Here is a 5,716-nt window from a genome sequence, read left to right on the forward strand (position 1 = left end):
CAGGCACACCGACACAGTACGGCATGGTGTTGTGCACCATCCGGGCGTATGGCCTCTACATAAAGCCATCAAGGGAAGACAACTTCACGCTGACCTCATTCATCTTAAAGTGCTTATGCCTATTGGCCTGGAGCTAGCGCTTCCCCCTACACACTTCGAAAACCTTCTCCACTCCGTCACCATTGAGAGTAGCAACTTGGGCACAAAGTGGAGACAAACGTTGTGGCATCACACTGAGCTCAAACCGCTCCCAGAGGAACATCCAAAGGAATAGGGCAAAAACATAGCTCACGCGCCTCCTGTAACTAGGGTCATTGAGTTGCTGAATGGTGTCATCCAATTGCTCATATAGATATCCAAGAAACGTTGATGCCAATGGAAGTTGATGTCCACAGGCACCAAGGACAGCCAGGGGGATCAATATTGTGCAGACACCATAATCGGGAATTCCTGGGAACAAGAAATGAGAGCCCATATAAAGAATATAGGCTTTAAGGTGACACTGTGTGCCGGCACCTCGCACCATGACATCCCTCCTGCCACAAGACTCAAACCAGTATTCTAACCACTGGTCTAATGGCATTTTACCCCGAGAGGTGGATTGGTCCACCAGTGCCTCGCATAACCCCCTCAAATCTGCGGGAATGGATTAAAGGTAATACAAATGCTGCGCAGACACAGAACCCCTAACTAGTAGTGCCAATAGGGCTGCCACATCCTCGATCGTGACAGTAAATTCCCCAAATGCACCCATGAAGGTGTGGATGTATCAACACCAGTGACCCAAAAGAAGACCAACATACTTAACACCCTCCCAACCCGTGAGATTTGTGTAACAACCCACAAATCTGAGAAGCCCAGAATCTTGCAACATATGACAATACATGGGGTTCTTAAGAATGCATTGCATCCAAGCGGTATAACTAATAGGGGATTTCGAACTATTAGTTTAGGGTTCTTGACATTTGTATGACATAGACACTTCGGATGGTCACAGAGACACATTAGCTCTGCGCCAATGACAACATCAAACGAGCCACCCTTACCCCTGGACACTGGCATGGGAGGCTAGAAACCCTCTCCCACCATCGACTGCTAGGGCTACCTCCCTTTCCACTAACAATTCAGTAGTATAGACTTCCCTAACGAAGTCAGCAAAAAGGAAGTTTGGTTTTCCCTGATGAGCAACCATGATAAGGAAGAAACAGATGCATAACAAAGAAACGGGAGACAAGGGAAAAGAACAGAAAAAGGCTTTTTGGAGCAACCTAGGGCACAAGGAACTCTACAGAGACAATAGCAAGAGGAAAAAGGAAAACCGATGTGGTTCCCTTTCCCTATTCTTATAGAGATTTTCTTTCTCCACACGTGCGAAGTGCAAAACAGCGCTGGAATAGATGAAGAGACACTTGTACAAGACCCGAAATGATGCTTAGTGGAATAGTAATCCAAGTAATTTACTTAAATACCCTTTAAAAGGCAGGATAAAATGGCGCATTTATTTAAACCTACCACCACGTGTTCTACACCCATTTTAAATATTGGGTAATGAAAATGCCACACAAGTGGTCAGGTCATATTAATTACCGTTCAATTAATGAAGAGATCGCTAATTAGGCCCGCCATGTAGGCACTGTCCAATGACAACCCCAACCCCATTACTCACATAACACGTCAGCAATCCAAAATCCACTAATCGATTAAATGGTCTACGAACCATCACACAATAAGGGCCTCGCCCTACCAAACCAGTACCGACAGAGCCATTCACTCTTCTCCTTCTCGCTAATCCCCAAACCCAAGGATGAGAGGACAAAGTGCTTATCGGTAAGTTCCAACCTATCGTGTTTGCTCAAAATCTCAAAGAACATCAAACACCAAAACTAACACCATGAGGTTGCATGCGAGCAACGCATTATCAACCTTCCTACTACGATGAATCCACAATGCACTACATGTTTTGTGATCAACTCACAACACGTGTCGCAAAACCGTGATAAATCTGTAGTTCATAGAGCCCACTTGATGCCTGAACCAAGGAAACCATGGCCGAACCCAAGACAGGGCCCCACTCTTGTTCTAATGTGCGATAAATCGGTGACTCGCTAAACGTGCAATGAACCCATGGCTTATGATCCCACTTGCAACCCAAACCAAGAGAAGGCCGGGCTGAGCCCGTGGCAAGGCCCGCACCTGCCTAGAGGCACGTGGAACCTACACCATCAAAAGATATGGCGAGATACCATGTAGGGCTAACAAGACAGCACCCGCCAAGCGGTGACATCATTAAATGCCACATCAATTAAAATAAAGTGCACGAAATGTAGTAGCACACATGAATCATGAGGGATCTTGAGGAGAAGGAAAGCCGATCATTAGGAAAATCCTCATGAGACACATGGCGAAACTCAGTGGCGCACTTAATGATTGACAACAAATCCAATATTCCCTTTCTCGATACGTCACAAGCTTCTTTATTTCCTACCTTTTAGGATCTTAGGATCTCCCCTATAAATAGAGATCTTCCACATATTGGGACATACTTATCATTCGGCATTCGATACCCAATACTTAGTACTCAAGCATACCTCAATCCCTAACACTTAGCCATAAAGTCAATCTCCCTACTCACCGACCTCTCTCTGTCTTTCAATGAGACCGCTCCCATCCAAGCCCTACCCAACCTACATAAGGAAGTAAATCTAACTCTCTCATTAAATCTTGTATTGAAGGTATATTTGTTTCTCATAACTAAATCTATAACATTAATTTTAAGAGCATAAAAATTAATATTCTGAAAAATAACCTAAAAAACCATTTTCTTCATTCCTGGTGGTGGATAAACAATTCAATTATTTGGATTAAATTGATTAACCAATGGTACAATAATTAAATAATAAAAAAATTAAAATATAAAAATGTTTATAATATAAAAGAATAGGGCATATCTATAATGTTATATATTTATCATACTAACACTACAAGAAAAATGGCCAAAGTCGATGGTCTCAAGACCACCAACTTAGGCCTTTAGATCGCTGCCTTGATCTAAGGCGGCAGTCAAGCATCTGCCCCCTAAGCCACTGTCGCCTTTGATGGCCGGTGGCTTAGCATCAATAAAGGCGGCGGTTTCGTCCGCTGTCTTAGGTTTTGTCAAACATCATTTGCATCCTTATGTGACGGTCTAACCCGCCAGCTTAGATCTTATATGACCACCACCTTAGGTTTTGTCAAACATTGCTTACATCTTTTGGTGGTGGTCTAAACCACCAGCTTAGATCTGATATGACCGCCACCTTAGGTTTTGTCAAATGCCGCTTGGGTATTAGGTGGCGATCTAAACCACCGGCTTATAACCTTAATATGATTGCCGTCTTAAGTCTTGTTTATAGCTAAACCAACGGTTAGATGACCGTCAGCTTTGATATTTCTTTTTTTTTTATTTTTATACTAGGTTAATTTCATCATTTTTTGTACCTACACTTTACTTCCAGCATTCATCACTTTAATACATGTTTAATACCAATCTCATGACAATTGAAAGGACTTAAAAAAGATTCAATTTGTCAAATAATGTAGCACATCTTCCAATACAAATCCACTTAACATAATTAATGTTAAACCCGCAATTCATTACATATAAGTTGATAGAAAATGTAAAATAAATGAGATATTGATAAAAATATATATAAAAAAATATCTATGCAAAATATAATGCAATCCTTGATGGCCTCCAGGATTAAAAGAACAACTATAATATTGACATGCCAAAACACCCCATCAAGTATTAAATTATGAAGAAGTTGCTTCCTATTACCATCCAGTCCTAGCTAAGTATAAATCCTTTTCCAAATTTACCCTTCCAGTAATAAGATCTGTTAGAATTTATAGAATAAACATGAAATGTAAGTCCCTCTTCTCAAAAGAAGGGATAGGTGGCACATTATGGGGGCTCAAACCTATTTATGGACCAGTCCTCTGTCCTCAGAATATATACAAGGCATCACGAGGTAAGGAGCAAACATATGAGAAACACTTTCCTATAAATTGACATCACCATTGAGCATGTCAGCAAAAGCATCCTCCAGACCATTTCAGGTTGTGTTTGGTAGCATTGCTTTTTCTACCTGAAACATTTAGCTTGATTAATAAAAATTGGTGAGAAATGTGTCATCACATCACATATGAAAAATCACTTCAAATAGAAAAATGCATGTGTGAGACTGATCATTGAACTTGTTGAAACATATGAATTGACATTTCAACAGTTTCTAACAAATTGGTAGAAACAACAATTTGTATTGATCAACCCAAAATGTTTTAAGTAGACTATCCAACAGTTTAGTGGAGGTTTCTAAAAGTACACTATCCAACAGTTTCTGTTATATGTTGGGCCTTTATTTCACAGTCAAAACTTCATTCACCACCCTTTTTACTTTGAAACAAGCATTCACCACCTAAAGTACAAAGCAATAAATAATTCAGTTCAAAAAACAAAAAAAAAAAAAAGTAATTCAGTTCAACCAATTCAGCAACTATCAAACAGTCCCTAAGCTAGTTGGCACCTTCAGTTGAAACCTTTGAAATGTTTTGTTAGTTCTCTTTCGGCTTTTATGTATGTAGATACGCACTACAACTAATATCTATTAAGTGTACAAATGGTAGAAACTAGACCCCATCTTATTCCAGTAAGAGAAAAGATGGGACTGTTCTCATTGTCCCCAACGAAGAAGCACAAAAAGTAATTTTCTTGATCAAGCACAAAAGCTAAAAAGTTTTCCAAAAAAAAAAAACTAAAATAGATGCTATATTAATTTTAAAATTCTTGTAAGTTAATGTCATGGGTAATTTGATAACTTTGAAACTTTCATAAGATCAATAGATCATGATACGCATCTCTAACAAAGGTAGTGATAAGTAATTTCAGTTTTTCATTGCGTTCTTACCCTCCAATCTCATCACCAACATTGCCACCACTTAATGCTTATAGTATTGTGGCAGCTACTTTCTAAAGAGTCAATCTCATTCTCGCCCATCTGAACCAAATTCCCTTGTTTTGCATTTCAAAATGGTTATCAATCAGGTGGGTCTTCATTAAAATTTATGGGTTTTGATCGTTCAAATTCGTTTTGATATCATGTCTTTTTAGCATTATAGATTTTTCCCACGCGAAGGAAGATCAGCTATTTTGAACACGAAACAAATTTCAGTTAAAAGGTTTTTTTTTTTTTCCTTTTCAATGGAGATAATTAGCTGTTAAGGAGATTATGAAAGCGGTGAAAGGGTCCAGAAATTAATGTAATTGATTTGTTAGCTACTTAGCTTACATTATACATACATTCATATTCAGTGTTAAGTTTCGAATTTATTTTCTTATTAGGGCACAAAATTTTTTTTTTCAACAATGTAGTATACACATCTAAATGCGTGGGGACTGGGGATTCCACTAGGCAGGCACATAGCACATGGCACCCCACAAGGTCACCCCACAATTTTTTTTTTTCATCAGTTTCTCCTAGATACAGATCATGTATTTGAATACTAATTTTCATTAGACTTCTCAATCCGAAGACCATGACTTATATTATATAAATACAAACTGATGAAGAATCTTTCCAATAAAGATTTGACTTTACATCTGCGCCTCGCAAGGGGCACCCCACAAGGCCCCACAGTACATTTCCATTATGTATTGGGAGTATCTGCCGATAATAGT

This window comes from Nelumbo lutea, chromosome 1 (assembly GCF_056320005.1).
Source record: "Nelumbo lutea isolate HS-2025 chromosome 1, American lotus-T2T, whole genome shotgun sequence".
Classification (NCBI taxonomy): domain Eukaryota; kingdom Viridiplantae; phylum Streptophyta; class Magnoliopsida; order Proteales; family Nelumbonaceae; genus Nelumbo; species Nelumbo lutea.